This window comes from Phasianus colchicus, chromosome Z (genome assembly GCF_987193195.1).
Source record: "Phasianus colchicus chromosome Z, bPhaCol1.hap1.1, whole genome shotgun sequence".
NCBI classification, from domain to species: domain Eukaryota; kingdom Metazoa; phylum Chordata; class Aves; order Galliformes; family Phasianidae; genus Phasianus; species Phasianus colchicus.
In genome coordinates, this window is record NC_143476.1 from 1,656,722 (window position 1) to 1,674,842 (window position 18,121).

The following is an 18,121-nucleotide window of genomic DNA, read 5'->3' on the forward strand; positions in this document are numbered from 1 at the left end:
TGGGTGATTTTCTCAGCACAGAAATACTAAGCTTTCAACCTCCATTCACTGCAACTTTATGATCTGCTGATTCATAAACCTGCCACTACAGCTTACTTCCATAAACTCAGCCTGAAACTGCTTTAGTGCAATCGTGTCTGGTCTATTAGCTCACACGTTATCTTGATCTTTTGAAGATGGCAGCAGCTGCATGTCCTCGACACAGAATAGCAAAATACAAAAACAATCCTCTCTATTCGTGCACACAATATCTGTTAACTTGCTGCATGGGATCAGATACGAACTCTGCAGCAGAAAGAAATGAATGTGTGTTCAGCCTGTTTGGTAAATAAACCCAGAGCTCAGAGCAGGGCTGTGTCACAGGGGCAGGTCTATGAGTCAGCAGATCACAATGTGATTATCTGATGAGAAAATTACTTATGGAGAGAGAATTTAGGTCTGCTTTAAGGGAATGCTTAAGCAAGGAAGTTTTAATTTCATTTTCCATAAATGTCCATGACAGAAAAATAAATACGTAAATAAATAAAATTAAGTGTACCTAAAGAAAGGGAAAACGAAAAAGATTAGAAGATTTTTTTTCCCTGGAATTACAAATTAAGAACCAGAAGATCTCTCAGTACATACTTCTGTTAGTTTATTTCCTTCAGCAACTACCCATGGCCTACTTGAAGACACACAGTAGGAAAATATTAAAAAATAAAGGACTTTACATACACCTACACAATCTATTCAGAGACTCTAACAGAAGAAATGATTTTCTTTCTGTAATTCCTAAATGCAAGTTTGGTATTCACAATAGGAAACAAAGAGCAAGAGAGAATAGTGACAGTCACAAGGTGGAAAACGAGATGCAAAGATTCACCACTGGTAATACAAGAAGACTGGGAAACGTTTTTAATGGTTTTCTCTGTTGCAATTCATGGAGGAAAAGCAAAAGTGGCCCAGTGTCTCTCCTGGAGACCACGCTGTTACTTACTCATGTAACTTGTTTCCTTTGTGTGTCATGTGCAAAGAGAAATAAAGCTCTCCTTGCGTGTGTTTAATTCAAACCTGGAGCGGCAGGAAGAATGCTGTTATCTGTCCCCAGTGCGCATCCTGCTGACTCAGACGTGTGAAGTCACAAGCAGAACTGAGGAAGCAAGAAATGCTTTCACTACAGCTGAGGTCTGCACATTCTGCACTGCGTCTGCTGGACACCATCAAAGGTCTCAGTAGGGGATGAAGGAGGATACATCTTCAGCAGCTCCACATCTGGCAAACTGTCTGGAAAGCTAAGTTCACACAGTTGAAGCTGCCTGAAGCACAGCAGCAGATGGCGTTACAGACAGATGCCAGGAAAAAAAAGTGTTATTTTCTGCAAACATATACAAGCACTGAAATGCTGCTAAGATGAAAAGGTTACTACATCATGCACTAGTTGCTTGTTGCTTTTTCAAGAACAAGAGCACAAGTTTAAACTTTTCCTTATTTCCTTGACAAATGGCTAAGATAAAATAAAACTATGTTTTAATTTATGCACTAAAAGAAACACTACAACAGCAAAAATGAACAACTTGGTTTTTATTTTATTTATTTATTTTTTTTCTCTCCCCCTCCTTTTTAACCTTAGAATATTATACAGGGAAGAACCACTGGTGTCCCCACACAATATGACATAACCCCACTGACACAGCAGTATTAGTTAATGTCTTTTTTTTAAGGCTGCCAAATATGCAAACAGAAACAGGCTAGACTTCTAATGTGGCCGAATATTTCCCTTTCCAGATAACAACTCCATTAATCTTAGAGCCAAGAAATCTGCAGCATTTTTTATTTAATGGAAGTCTAGATACACTATCTATGAGGTTTGTAAGTTCTTACGTATAAAGAATACAATAATTGTTAATCACAGGAGCCTCAGGGCAAGAACATTTCAGCAGGTCTTCATCCAGCTTCAGAAATTGCAGGCGTAAGGATCCAGGTCACTTAAAGGCTGGTCAGTCTCAGTTCAGTCCCTGGGAAAACAACATAGCAAAATGTTGTGATCAGCGGTGCAAAGTCCAACTGGCAGCCAGAAACTACAGCACCCTTCAGGGGCTGACACTGAAGTTCATACTGTTTAATGTCCTCATTATTAACCCCAATGGCAGGACAATATGCATTCTCAGCAAGTCTGCAGACAACTCTAGATTAGGAGGAACAACCAAGTTGGTACCTGAACAGAAGACTCAGAGCAGGTGGAGCCAGGCTGAGCAAAATTCTTAATAGATGTGCAGAACAGCAGGGGGAAAAAAGGCTGTGGACAGAGTTTGGAACACAGGAAATTCCAATTAGATATAAGGAAAATATTTTCATTATAAGGATAGTCAAACACTGGAACGTGTTCAGACAGCTTTTGGGATCTCCAGCCTTGGAGTTGTTGAACACTCAATTAGAAACCTCCCTGAGCAAACTGATATAATCAGACCCTCTCTGAGCAACAGATTGGATTAGATGGCATCCAAAGGTCTCCTTCAACCTAAATAATTCAATGATTCTATGATTCTAATTGATTTCAAAATTCTTCACCATTAGTATAGCCAGGAATCTTCCTTTGAAGCATCTAACCCCCAACTGCATAAGAGATGGGATACCAACTGCTTTACACATCTTTAGATCCCAAAGCCTGTTCTAAATGAGTGAGCAGAGCAGGACCCAGAGGCATGCTCAGAGTTTGCCTGCATGTCCCTGAAAGACTGATGTGTGATTGATGTGCCTGTGGCTGAGCGTGAGTGAGTCCATGTGGCATAGCACACTGGCTGTAAGGTTGCTTTAAGGCTTACCTCAAAAGACAATAGACTTAACCCTAAGGCATCTTCTGTCCAATCCAGTATGGCTGTTCCTGTCTGTTTAACAGAAAAACTCTTCTAGTGGGATTTTTAAACAAACAGCAAGGTATCTTGAAAAACAGGGAAAAGAAGTAACCATGCACAAAGAAATGCAGTCATTCACTGTTTTGTCTGGATATCATTTGATGGCCCTTCTTAGGTCAGTGTTCTCTTTTTACAGTCTCTTAATCTGAAAAGATATTTATCATACTACAGAAAACCACCTACACTTTCTCAAAAGTATTCAGAGCAAAGACAGAAATGGCTGATCTTATTAACATAATTTTATATATACGTGTATGCATATAGTAGAAGTTCTTTGAAGATGGTGTCTGCATATGCACTGACATTTTAAGTGGGATACAGCTGCATCAATCTGGAGAGGACATGTAATGCTTTAACATTAATTCCTAACTTCTTGGTAATATTTCCTTACACTTCTTTGAGCTCATTTCTACTGATATTCTCAATCTATATTGTAGGACACAGCTCGAAAAGTTTCCCTCTCTAAGAATACAGGTTAATAGTTTATTTGAAGAATGAAATGTACTGCAGTTTGTTTTGCATGGAATGGCAGGTTAGAGCAATAATGAACTCAGTGAAGGGCTATAAGCAGAGAGGAGCAATGCTGGCAGGATGTCACGATAGACCAGCACAGTGCAGAGGGATGTTCTTGTTGAGCACAAGAAAGACTGCCCAATTGACTTCTTCCATAACTTGATGAAAGAGTCAATAGTGTGCTGCAAGTTCTATTCAAGTAGAAAAGATTGTAGTCCCTAATGAAATAGAGGGAAAAGGAATCTAGAAGATTGAGAAATGGGAAAAAAAAAAAAAAAAAAAAGAGGTTAGATTTTAAATATGTAGACTGATGTCTATGGGGAGAATAATTCAAAAGATATATATCATTTGTTTGGAATATTTTAAAATATGTAGGGTAAAAATATTCCAATTTGTGCCTGAAGATCAAAATAGCTATCTGCTTGCAGTGCAACATTGATACATAAAGCACTGTGATTGTGGGAACCTGGAAGATATGAACACATGCTAGGAGATATAAAAATCTGTATTCCATTGGGCTGCACTGTGGCTGAAGAGCCCTTCTCTTTCCTACAGACTTTTAACAAATGAAAAATTAAACCTGCACTCAACACATACTGACATTTTTAGTGCCAAGGACACAAGTTAATATATGCTAAGGATATTTCTGATCTAATATTGGGCAGCCCTTTGGGTCATTGAGAAAATGACCTTTCTCCCTTCTACCACATATTTCCCAAATCCCTTTCTTTTATTTTTTATGCCATTGTCTACAGAAACATGTGGGAGAGGTTGACAGAACTGTGTTTGTTCAGTGTTGGGATGTGGAAGGGGGCCAGACCATATCTTCAACTGGCTAGTGGGAGGCTAGCAGAACAAGACTCATCACTTCTTGAAGATTCATAGAGAAAAAGACAAAGGACAAGAGACACTGCTTGCAAGAAGAGGAATTATGACTGGATGTTAGAAAAATATCTTGTAACAAAAATTGTAGTCAAAATCTAGAACAGGTTCTTTCATAAAGGTTGTGAGACCTCCATCCTTGAAGATACTCAGAGCTTGACTGGTTAAGCCTTCAGCACCCAGATCTAGCCTGTACCTGATTTTGAACAGGACATTAGATTAAATGACCTCCAGAGGTCCTTTACATCCTATATAATTCTGTGGTTCTAATAGACACCTGGAGGAGAAACCCACACATCTGATAGCTTTCCCAAACCAACAGTGCCCACAAGATGAAAATAGGAGACATATCTGGGGCCTAGTTCTGCAGGCAATTACATTAATCACTGCACGTAGTCATCAGACTCTTTTTTCCATAGCTTTCTCATGGCTAACAGTATTTGAAAAGTGAAAATCAAAAGCTGAACTATCTCCACTGGAAAAGAAGAGTACTCTTCTTGCTGCTTGTCTTCAGGCTTATTTTGACTATTTTTCATAAAAACTTTTGAACATAGGGAAAAAAACCTAGTAATATGCCAAATGTATGGTCTGTTTTCCTAGTGAGAAAAATTCCTATAATCTCGTAGAACTTGCTTAAGAATATCCCTTATCTCCTACTGATCAACTTTGGATTTGCAAGGGCTCAGAGGCAAGAAAGTCTTATTAATAAGAATGCACAATGAACATCTAAAGTACTTTTGCTCAGCTGTAGCAGTGTATGACACTAGCAATAGCAAATTAGGAAATTTTACTCAGGTGTCGTAAGCCTACCATGCAATCATAAAATTGGTATTTTCTGCCTAGGGCTCTCACTGCTATCAGGTTGAATTCAGCACAATGCTAAAAAAACATGTAAGTATCAAAATAGCAGCAAGTGTACCTCTCAAAAATAAATTTAACAAAGAGCAAGAAAAATCACAGAGCTCCTTCAGTCGAGGACAAGTTATTATACTCACAAACATAAATACAAACCCCTATATTAAAATAAGGGCAAGGTTGATTCACAGGTCCACAGGGATATTTATTTTATACTGTAGTGGGATAGTAAGTCATAAAGCAGTAAAAAATAAACGTGACATTCATCTGGCACAGAAATAGCTCTGTTGTTGTTTTTTTCTTGGTTTACCTTATGCAGCTATAACAGCTATATCCCTTGTTCCCATCGATGCTGGCATACAGACAGGAGTTTTGCTGCTTGCCCTGCCAAATCCAGTCTTCCAGTCCCATGGTTGCAGGAGAGAGAGCCTGGAAACCCTGGGCACATGTGACAACAGCTTATAATCACAGAATAGACAGAGGAAGTTCTGCTGTTACACTTCCACTACTGGAAATCCCTGAATTAGAGTAGAGATTAGTAGAGATGTTGGAATCATAGAATCAGAATGGTTTGGATTGGAGGAGACCTCAAAGCCCACCCAGCCCCAACCCCTGCCGTGGGCAGAGCTGCCCCCCCCAGCTCAGGCTGTGCAGGGCCCCATCTATTGCTCAGTTTCATCTTGATAACATCCTCAGTTTAATCTCCAGTTAGACCTTGTTCCTAAGGTGATGTTTCACGCTGTATCACTACTCTTCTCTATAGGTTAGAGACTCAGAGGTAGGAAAATGTAGGCATAGAGACTTTCTATTATTGGCTGATATTCTGACAGCAGATAAATTTGGATTGCTTCCTTTTCACAGAATCACAGAATTGCCAGGGTTGGAAGGGACCTCAAGGATCATTAATCTCCAACCCCCCTGCCACATGCAGGGCCACTAACCATCCCACCTAATGCTAGACCAGGCTGCCCAGGGCCCCATCCAATCTTGTCCTTTTCCTTCATGGATTCTTGAAATACTTAGAAATTCTTCCTGTATTCTTACGTGTATTAAGAGCTAGACTATGTATAAAAGGCAACATTTTTCTATTTCCCCTTTGGAACCAGACTAACTCCATTGAGGCTTATGCAGAGCTCATTCCCACAGAAGATACAAAAAGATAGGAGAAGTCTCTCTCGAGAAGGAAACCCTACCAAAACTGCCCAGATTGTCAGATACCCTTATTACTCCTACCATGTCCAAACACCTGCTACTAAATGACAAATTTAGACACCGCTGTATGGATCTGGGCTGGGTCACTTTATGGTGACTGAGTTTAGTCTGGTGGTGCATGACTAAATAACATTTCTGCATCTCCAAATCCCCACAGTATTGGCATATGAGAAGCAAGGATAACATTACAAAAGAGGCAGGGATCCTAGTCACTGGTCAGGAAAGACTCTGTAGACAACACTTCTGAAAGACACTAAGGCAGCAATGTCAGACTGTATTGTGTGTGACAGAAATCACTTCTGTTCCCTTTAGTAATTGTTCTGACTGTTACATGGACCCATGGACTGGAATGTGTATATACAAATTAAGAAGGTACCACCCTGGCTCCCTGCAGCTCAAAGTTCAGGACAACCAAGAGATAAAGACTGGTTCCTTCCCAATAGTATCAAAAGAAACAATAAATAGGAAGTCTACACAACTGGTGACATAAAAAAATAGTTGAAATACAATTTTAGTGCTTTTGAAAACTTACTATCACACAAAGTTTGGTTTCCTAGAATAAAGATGTAGTGAATTATGCCTCTTATTTAAATAAATTGGCAGAATTTTTTCCATCTGTGGGATCATAACATAGCAAATCTGGCTCCCCAGAGTCCTCATACCCTGTATAAGACAGCAATATCTGTAAGATTCGGCACAGTTTTGGATATAAACAGAACAGGTGCAATTCAGACAGAGACAAAGCCATAGAATGAACTTCCCACTCCTTTATCAGCTTCTTGGGGATTGGTGGCTTTTGTCCTTGGCAAATTGCACGTGTAAAGTTGTTTGAGAACTCCACTGCAGCCTTCCACTTTGCAGAACAGGTGCAGATTCATTCTGAGGGCAGAACATAGCAAGGCCATGAGGCTTTTTTGGACAAGAATACTTGCTGAATACCTGAACGCCCTACGTCACCTGCTGCCAACAAGCATCTGAAGACAATCAGTTCTTCACAGAGACAAGTCTCCCTTTGTGTAGGAAAGGTAATCAGTAACCTTGTTACTAGTCATTAGACTTACAAAAGAAATAGTTTATTGTATTTTATTTTGATTGAAAGACTCTAATACGTGAGATACAGTTTAATAATATTATGCCATGACATTATTAAAAATTATTAAACTTCCCTAATGAAACTTTCTGCTGATGTGAATAAGCTAAACCAATTTTGTCGCTCCTAGAGGAAAAGACTCAGGAATGTTTGGGTGTTATGAACAAGAACTGTACCTGATTATTTCATTCTCTATGAACATCAAGTCTACGTTTTTTTATATGTTGCTCTCAGCTAGCAATGAAAGCCATTTTCAGGTTATCAGTGCTGTCAAAGGTTTTCTAAGAGTGAGGTTTTTCCCTATTTGTATCAGTACTTGCCTCCAGGCAGGCACCTTCTTGCTTTATCAAAGATGCTAACATTTATGCTCAGCAAAGTAGAATGCATGCTAACCCAAGCAGACCAGATGATACTCCAGCCCACAGGTATCACACTTCAGGGCCAGTGAGTTTTGAGAAAGGCAAGAAAATTCTCCCCAGCTTGCTACAAGAAGGGAAAATTCACAGAGAAGAGCTCACCAACTGATGCTTTCAGGGGGGAAAGAAAGAAACAACCCAAATAAAATCAAACATATCCATCAAATAACTATCATCTAATTTGGGAACAGATATCCCAAGAATATGTATATATATATATGAGCAAAACAAATTGATCTTTTAGTTGTAAACACTGGAAGGAAAGAAAATATTCTTTTCTTGGTTGATTCCCACACTGCTCCACTGAGTAAAAGTGCTAACACAAGACAGGTAGGGAACACAGAAAGATCTGTAATGCTCAGTCTGACTCATCTTTCATTTTACGTTGAGATAAATTATCTAGGTGAATAATTAGCGTGACGAAACTGATAATGGCACTTACTGCCATTCTTACCAGTATCTAAACAAGGACTATAAGAAAGAAGAGGACAGACTCCTTAGCAGTACCTGCTGTGATAGGACAGGGGGAGTTTTAAACTAAAAGGAGAGATTTAGATTGCACATACGGAAAAAGATTTTTACAATAATAGTAGTGAGTCACTGGAACATGTTGTCCAGAGAGGAGGTGGCTGCCCCGTCCCTGCAGACATTCAATGTCAGGCTGGATGGGGCACTGAGCACCAGATCATTGCAGGGGTGTTGGACAAGATGACCTCTGCAGGTTTCTTCCAACTCAAACAATTCTCTGATTCTATAATTAAATCACGAGCTGTTTTTTGCCTGCAGGACAACGTGCTCTAAGGAGCAGAGGTAATGTTATTTGAATACATAAAAAGTACATCCTAGTAATATAACTTTTCTGAATCAAAAGTGGTCTAGTGAAGGTACAAATATCTGACATTATTCATCTGTTTTCTGTTTTGCCTCAGTCTCCTGAAAAGGTCTCCTCAGCACGTGGGGAAGGCTTTCACACTCTTTCTGGAAAACCAGCACATCTCTGTGACTCGCTGAAGTGCTCTACACTAATGCCCACGTCATGGGAACAAAAGCATGAAATGGAGGCCTGTATGCAGTGAAAGGGCTATGACTTCATCAGAATGCAGTGGGATACCTCACATAATTAGAGCCTATTAGATAACTGGAAGAAACCTCTTGTTTGCACAGCCTAATAAATACAAAAGAGACAATGCAGTCCAGCACAATCGGAAACAATCCAGATTTCTGGAGTGCACTGATGATCTTGACACAGGTGATCAAAAGATCAAGTGTAGATATCCTGACTAAACTCAAACATAAGCAGCAACAGATGACCCAGGACAAACACAGAGTCATTATTCCAACCAAAGTCCATCTGGAGGCGAATCTGGTGAGGGACATAAAAGGCAACAGGAAAGACTTCTACAGGTACACAGGCAGGAATATGAAAACTAGGGAAAATAAGGGCTCAATGCTGAATGAAGAAGGAACCCTTTGCAGAACACTGAAAAGAATGAGGTATTCAGTGTCTTTCTTACCCCAGTCCTTCCTGGTAAGACTGGTCTTTAGGAATTCCTGACTCTTGAGAAAAGAGGGAAGCTCAGAAGCCAAATAAAGACCTATCCTGAGCAGAGGACAATCAGGTTAGCATGCATTTCAATAAAACAGGACGTGAGCCCAAGGAACTTGATGGAATGCACCTAGTGAAGGGAGCTGCTCATGGTAAGGCCTCTTAATTATCCTGGAAAAGTGGAGCAGGTTGCCCTGACATGTGTTGGCATCACTATGCAAATGATATGGCTATGATGGCTTTAGATACTCAAATGAACAAAGCCCTGAGCAACTTGGTCTGACCCCAAAGCTTGTCCTACGGTGGGACAGAGACTTCCTGAAGCCCCTTTCCAATCAGATTACTGTGAGGTAGTAGCATCTCATGGTCACTTGCTCTCCATAGTCACTGGCATCACCTGGATAAAGAGAGGCAGGCAGTTGCATGGCTTTCATGCTCTGCTTACCTACTTAGGTGTGGAATTTCCACCTACAGGCATCTTATTTCACTTACAATATCTGATATTTTCTGTAATTTATTCAGCCGCTGTTCCATGAGCCTCTGTTCTCTGTCATTCCTATGTGATTTGTGCACTGTTAGTAGAGTCCTGAAAATTTCCCTTCCACCTACTTTCTAAGCTGTCCACAGCCTTTTTTAATCTTTATCCCACTTTATCTTATTCAACTTCAACTCCTCAAAAAAAAAAAAAAAGCCATGTTTAAGCTCTAAGAAGTGATCCGTGTATTTCACAAGTGTCAAAGTAGCTCACTAATTTCCATATGAGCAGCTATTGGAAACAAATTCTTCAGTCACTTTGCTAGGGCTTTAGGCATTCACAGTTGTTAGAACAAAGAAGAGAATCCCAGTCTGGAAGCCAAGCTGTAAACTTGGCACACAAATGGCATTAAGGAGATGAGCTTTAAAAGCCACATGCCTCAAAACTAAATACTGCAAGCATGGACTGTAAGACCTGTAAGACTTTATGAAGCATTGTATAGTTTCTAGCTTTTAAAAAGGACACATGCAACATCACGTTCCAAAAATAGTTTTGCTCATCTAGAAATAAGATGATTTGTAAGTAGTCAATAAATAGACAGTATTCAAATATTGCTATAAATGAAAAGGGTTTATTTTATCACTTTGAAAAAGGGTATAATTATACCCTTTGTCTTAAATTTTAAATATATTATGTACCTATATTTTTAATATATAGTACTTAACAACAGTGCTTGTATAAAGCTGGATTTTTTAGTAGGAACATAATTCTGAAAGAAAATTAGAGAAACATAGAAAATTACAGAAAAATAGGAAATATTTCAGTAGCAATTAGTGGCAATGCAGAATGCCTATGGGGTCCAGGAAAATGTGACAATAATGCTGATCAATATATTACTCCAATAACAAGCTGAACCAGATACCTCTAACTAAAAGCCTTCACCAAGATGTTTTTGGTTTAATTTGGTTCAGATTTGTTGTGTGAATTCCTTTTATCATATAGCTGTGTTGCCTGACCTGTACTTAGTGTAGGAATTCCAGCCTGCTGTGATTTTTGGTTTTGCTTTTGTCTTTGCTTATTTGTTCAATGAGTGCAAGAATGTACACTCACAGGAACTAATGAGATAATTTGTAAACCTGTCAGCAAAAGACATCAGCATTAATCTAGTGGTGGTCTGGTAAAAGAGAAGATAATCTCACATGAAACTTCCACATTTGCTCTGCATATTTCCTCCTTTATGCCTCTTTGCCTGTAGCACCACGCAGTGTGTAAACTCTGAAGCACGTGTGGTATTCCATCTCTAGCACTCCTATTCTTGGCATGAGTGTCTGCTTCAGAGCAGAGAGACTTTAGGAGACTTCTCAAGGATACAGCTGATCCAAAACCCACAGGGGCGATACGATTCTTAGCAACAATAGCATGTTTTTGAGGAAGCATTAAGTGGCAAAGTGGTACCCTGTCACTAATGCTTTATATATTTCTTTCTTTCTTTTTTTTTTTTTTTAAGAGGAACTGAAGAAAGCAACCCTTTGTCCAACTTCAAATCTCCTAGTTTTATTATTCAGCCTTTCTCTCACTGGCTTTATTGTTGTTGTATTTTTCCTACTGACATTCTCAGTAGAAGTATCTGGGAAAAAGACTGTACAAATGAGTGGAAGCAGAGGGGATATGAAAGACAAGAAAAATGGTTTTATAATAATCCATGAGGACAGTTTCCCACTGGGAAGAAAATCATTGGAGGGAAACTACTACATGAAATTGAGGTGACTGGGATGCTTGGATAGCTACCGTCTTATTTGTATTATGAGTTACCAGAAAATTAATGGCCTATTATGAGTAAGAGCAATCTACATCATTACTCTGTTAATTGGCACACCTTACTGGTATCTGCAGGGTTCCACACTGGATATTTGATGATTCATCAGTGGTGTGCACAACAACGGGCCTTTGGGATGGTAAGAGTTTTTTGCCTTGCACTGTTTCAGGGCCCAGAGATGAGTGACCTTTGTTTCATCTTTTCTCGGGTCCTTTGTGTCTCGTGGTACAGCCATCATCTTTTCTAAAACAAAAAACAGAGAAAAACGAATATTTAGGAATCCTTACAGATACTGTACAGATGGCTGGTTTAGTGACAGCTGTTAGAAGAGAGTTTAAGCCACAGTTCTATGCCATGTTGTCATTTTCTCAATTCCCTGAAGACCGACTAAATAATAAAGATGAAAAAAAAAATATTAATCATTAGGATTTAAAGAGAATCTTCACAACTGGCTTACACAATAGAGAGGAGAAAGCCTTGTAGGGAATAGGGCAGGAGAAGCCCATGGCATCATACATACATATTACGTATGGATTACATAAATCCATTGACAGTAAGACAAAACACGGCTTAAACTGAAGTACAGAAGAATCCTAGCAGACATGAGGAAGAATAAACAGAGCTAATTAAACAATGAGATGTACTGTTGGTTCAACAAACAGGATCTACGTCATCTGAGAGCTTCAATAACAAGTTAGACAGTGGTAAAGAATGATATACATCTGTGGTTGATCCTGTCTTTCTAGGCACTGATGGAGTAGACGGTACCTTAAGGCATCTCCTGACATTTCATACTTCATAACATGTATCTTCAGCTTTAAGTACTGGAAGTATCTGAGCTCTTTTTAACAGAATGGACTGCTCTTGAACATTTGTGAGCTGATGAAAAATACCTTATGAACTTTTTCCACGAGAAAAGTTATTTAATTAATGTTGCATTACTGCATATTGTTATTTTGCTTTATTTTAATCAACATTTTGGTTTTCAAGGGTTGGGTTCCTTCCACGTGAGGACTCATTTCCCAGTAAGTAGTAAAGCTTTGAGAAAACTTTCTGTGTAAAATTCTGACAGTAGAAAGCAACCTGATGTAGGAACCTGCGTGAACATTTACATCTGAGATGTCACTGATAAGAAAGATTTAGAGACCTTGGAAGTTATATTTTCTGCCACAAAGATTTCAGCGAGGCCAGTGGCAATATAAGTTACTACCATATCATCCAGATGATTAAATGCCACTTAAATGTTTTAAGGACAAGGAATAGTTCTGCTGCTTATCTATTCTGTTCATTATCTTTCTCCTTAGCTCGTAAAGCAATAGGATAACAATTTCATTTGTATGACAGTGATAACTGTCCAGCAGGAACAAGCCTGAGATCATCAATTCATTTCCCAAAAGCCATCCATTACTTAATCACAGCACGTTTAACACTGGGATAAAGCTCAGTCACATACATCAACCATGTTATGCTTTCCTAATTGGAGACTTCAGTAGATAGTGTTTACATTAACTGTACATGAAATTCTGTTAATGAGTTTCTGATTCCTCCTCATGTTTGATACTTATACAAACACTTTAAACGTGGGCAAATATTGCACAATGATATCTGTATGTCTGTAAATTCTCCTTCAACACATTGTTCATGTTCTTTTCATGTAAATTTGAAAGCTCACTCTATGGCAGTTTGTAAGCAGAAAAAAAAATAAGATAGGACTACTTCTATTCTTTGAACATAGATTTCTGAACAGAAAGTTACATCAATGTACTCACATTTATAGTGAAAGCCATTTGTGGGATTAATGAATCTCTGAACCAAGGAAAAGACATCACACAGGTGATTTGGATTATTACACATTACAAATTAATAGAAAGGCTGATAGTCATAGTAATTAACTCAAAAGCAACTCACAGATCGAGCATACACTGTGGCAAAGCCCACTTCCAGATGATTCATAAATAGAAGAGAGCAAACTGATTAATCATTGTCCTGTGAAAAAGGTTTGCCAAACTCTCTTATTGTACTTCTTTTCAGCTTCATCATTCCCTTGCATCTCTATTCCCCTTTCTTCACAGCAAGGACCTCCGTTATCTCCAGTGCGTGGACCTGCAAGGAGGTACTGTTGGCTGTAGCTTAAATGCAGCTCATCTACGATAGATGAGAAAGAGTAAAGCTAAAAAGAAGCCTAAAGCTTGTGGTTATACTAACTTTGATGAGAACAGAGTATGGATGAATGGTGACTGTGTGAAGGTCAGCAATTTCTGCAAAAGGAAAAGACAAAAAACATTAAAGACAGCACACCAGTACTGAGAAATCAGTCGTACAGAGTGATCAAAGGGAATGAGAGGAAACTGAGCATGAGACATATTTGTGACTCATTGCAATATAACCAATAGAATGTATTACAAATTAACAAGTCATTATAGAAATTGACAATCATACAGTAAGAGAAGCATAAAAGGTCTCAAAAAATCACATATGTAAAGCAGTTTATGTAAAACAACTAAAAAGATGTAGAAGAAAAGAATACTACAGTAAAATATCTATTTGTCTTTTCAAGAAAGTACAACAGTCACATTAAAATCTTCTAAAGTGAAAAAGATGACGTTGCTAAAGAGTGAGTCCTTCAAAGATGTATTCATGTACATGAACAGTCCCACTTTAACACATGGAAACACTTACGTGAGTAAAACTCTCAGCAAATGTTTCAGGAGAACTTTGTGTCTTCTAACTTCCCATTTTTTCTTACATCTATTCATTTACCTCCATCAGCATTAGCAGCAGTACTAATATTGGTTGATGTGCTGTAGTATCATTTACTCACAATTTCCATGTACTTCTATGGGTAGCAGAGGAGTTACTGAACTCAGGTAGTCCCTACGTGAATGCCCAGATCTTCCAGGAAGATCTTCCAGGTTGTGGATGCCCCATCCCTGGAGGTGTTCAAGGCCAGGCTGGATGGGGCCCTGGGCAGCCTGGTCGAGTACTAAATTTGGAGGATGGTGGCCCTGCCTGTGGCATGAGGGTTGGAGCTTCATGATCCTTGAGGCCCCTTCCAACCCAGGCCATTCTATGATTCCATGATTCTGTGATTCCAAGCCATGGTAGCATAAGCTGCTTTTCAGGGACAACTAGAAGGCCAGCTGTCTGCTCAGTTCCATCATTCTTCCCACAGAAATTGCATACCCAAACTGACTGCTAGCAGACAGTCAGACATCATATATTCACCATTTTTTTGCTACTGAAATAGAGGTTCAGTGTGATCCCTGTTGAGCAGACAGCCAGGTGAGCTTTCTGACTGCCTCTCACCACTCACACCATGAAGCAGAGTTATGCAAAGAAAATACTGCTGCCAACATCCAAAATACACCTGCAATTTGGGGCATCATCACATCCACTCTTACAGACAACACCCCCCAAATCCTTTTCACCTTTTCCCAGCAGATTCTCTTAGTACTTTTGCCCCAGTGTTTCCCTCGTGGAGGATTCTTACCCCACTAGTCTTGACAGAGAGTGGAAAAAATGTGATGAAGCAAGCATACTCACAGCGTTTGGTAGAAATCCATGGTGCTTTAGTCTGTAGGGGTAAAAATCAATGATGCTTTTTCACTTAGCAGAGGCATCTCACACATGATATATAGAAATTTTTGGCTCCGTGTATGTGATCTGAACACTAAAATTTTCATTTCTTTCTCCTGTTCTCCACTGCGTTACATTTAATTTTTCCTTAACTGAGCAATATTGTGCAGTTGCAGTCATTACAACTGTTCTCAGTCTGGATGTACCTTTGGAGGTCAATACTAATTATTCTGCCATACATCCCCCATTTCAGAACTGCAAGCAGCTTTCATGTCTTCTCTATGGTTCTTCAGTTACTCCAGAAAAAGGTATTAACTCACCCTACAAGTCTTGCCATGGGGCTGTTCTGCCATTCATACAAAGAAAACTGTCTTTCTTCTCCGCAGAGTGCAATGAATTTTTCATCTTCTCACCTCACAGTTATATCTCTCAAAGAATAAAAGTAAATACAACATTAGTGAGGAATCAGTAACAGTAGGTCAGCTATAAATACTTGTAAATGGGAAACATCTAGTGAACATCTTTGGAATTACAACATTACAGCGTTCTGATTTTAGGAAAGTTACAATTAAGCTCCACTTCAATACAACCAGCTCTATATTACAAACTCAACAAAAACGTATGGTGGAGCAGAAGTCCTACTCAGTGCACCTCGTGCCTTTTACCCAGTTATTCAGATACAGCACTGTCACAGTGCTGGCCTGGTTCAACCTGGTTCCCTGACTAAATGGCACAGGGGGACCCTGTGATGGGTCTAAAAACAAAACAGCAGCAACGAGCTAAGGGAGAAAATTAATTCACTAAGCATTAGAGCACAGTGTCAGAGAATGCAATAGAACACAATACAATTGGAATTGTAGCTGATACATTAAATAAACAAGAGACAGGCCTTACTCTAATGTTGAAGGTGAGACAGCTAGGGAGCATACACTGCAGAGCCAAGCAGAAAAAGAAGTCTCATGACTCCCAGTTTTCTCTTTTCCTTTAAACACAAAATGGAAATGGAACAGTGAGGTATTCTGGGAGATACAGTTCATTCTTTCTCTTCTGTGAAATGTACCTGGAACTATCAACAATCCATGGAACTGAAGCCTTAACTCTTTAACTCCCCGTGCATTACCTGATGTTATGATGTGGAATATCAATAGCAAAAATCTTGAAACCACAACAAGTGTGCCAGGGGACAACATCAGGACCAACATTGTCTATCTTCATTAATGACCTTAATTAGGGTTAGGGTTAGTTGACCTTAATTGGTATTCACCCAAAAGCTAATATTAAAATCCACCCCATCTTCATTCTTATTTTCATCTTTATAGGTCAAAAGTACTTAAGATAATCTGTGATCCTGAGCAGATCCCAAGCAGCAGCCCAAATACAAAGTGACGTAGAATAGAAAAAAAAGGATATGCAATAACTATTTCTCCTGCTATCATAGAATCACTGAGGGCGGAAAAGACCTGCAAGATCATCACCAATATTTCTCAATAAACCACGTCCCTCAACACAACATCTGAAAGTTCCTTGAATGCCTCCTGGGTCGGTGACTCCACCACCTCCCCGGGCAGCCCATTCCAGTGCCTGCCCACTCTTTCAGAGAAGTACTATTTCCTAATGTCCAACCTGAAGCTCCCCTGGTGCAACTCGAGGCCATTTCCTCCAGTCGTGTCACTAGTTACATGGGAGAAGAGGCCGAGACCAGCTGGCTACAACTTCCCTTCAGGTAGGTAGAGAGAGCTATAACGTCTCTCCTGAGCTTCCTCTCCAGCAGATTGAACAATGCCAGCTCCCTCAGCCAAGTTGGTAACAGCCTACACCACTCTGTTAAAGAGAGGAGCTGCATAATATTGTGGCAGATTAAAATTACTCAAGTACCCCAATAGGCAGGAAGGTAAATATTAAAACTAAAGTCCAGTGGGATCAAAAGAACCAAACATATAATTTCCAATCGTGCAAATTTTAATTTCATTATTAGGGAGTCCCAAACTTCATGGAAACCAGGAGGATTCACCTCTTAAATAGATTTTACTAAAGGTGTTTTATCACAGAGTTCTGCACTGAGCTCTCAGGTTTCCTATAAAGCTGCAAGGAAATCTGCCCCTCCAGCAAGTCTGTTACCTTGAACACATCCCATGTCACAGTGCATTTGGGAAGAGTGACAACTGCTAACTCTCCTTGTACACTTGTGTGTGCATTTACCCTAGAGGTCTCCCTGTAAGCAGGAAGCAAAGGCTGTCATTGCTCCAGATGTGTGATAATACGAGATCAATGTCTGAAGCAGCCTGTCTGACAGTGAATCTCTGCTTTGAGGAAGATGAGGAAGAAGGTTAGATATCACACGGACTTCTTCATCATTCACATCTGTCACTTTTATCTCAAGCTGTGAGTAACTGTCTTATTTTGTAGGTTTTCTTCACAGCTGCAAAGGTCAAGTCTTTTGCTTCTGCCTTGCTACACATTCCACTGGAGCCACAGATAAGGTGCAAGATGGGCACCTTATCAGATGTTCCCCCAGACAACAGAGGAGATGCAGCCAGCACAGCTGCTGCTGCCACATGGCATTTCTTATCCCCCTTACATTTAAAAAAAAAAAAAAAAACAGGAACAGCTTCAGCTGTCAGTGAAGTGCTTTCTGAGAAGGCATACTGTCTTGGAAAGAGTAAAGCCATACTGCCACATTATGCAGTACAGGAGATGAACCAAAGATACGCATACCCTGCAATTCACACCAAGATTTACTTACATACTAAATAGAGATATAGAGAGTTTTTTAGATGGCTTTCTTAAAGTGACTTCCAGCTCGAGGCAAGGCAAAAATAAGAGATACATAAAATGAATACATAATAAGC

General features: G+C 39.5%; 1 long non-coding RNA gene across 10 annotated transcripts in view; it reads right to left on the minus strand.

Annotated features, from left to right (window-relative positions):
- Window positions 1-2,102: 2,102 nt before the first annotated feature.
- LOC116240230 (uncharacterized) overlaps window positions 2,103-18,121 on the minus strand; it is a 28,797-nt gene continuing 12,778 nt past the window's right edge. For 6 of the 10 annotated variants that reach the window (XR_016461709.1, XR_016461716.1, XR_016461717.1 and 3 more), the window contains 6 exons: window positions 15,593-15,698; window positions 15,240-15,270; window positions 13,902-13,954; window positions 13,605-13,799; window positions 11,757-11,939; window positions 5,004-5,579 (listed from right to left, as the gene is read on the minus strand). This is a non-coding gene — a long non-coding RNA (uncharacterized LOC116240230). Of the gene's footprint in view, window positions 2,276-5,000; window positions 5,580-11,756; window positions 11,940-13,604; window positions 13,842-13,901; window positions 13,955-15,239; window positions 15,271-15,592; window positions 15,699-18,121 lie in introns of those variants that run through there. The other 4 variants (XR_016461714.1, XR_016461713.1, XR_016461712.1 and 1 more) reach the window with 4 other exon arrangements.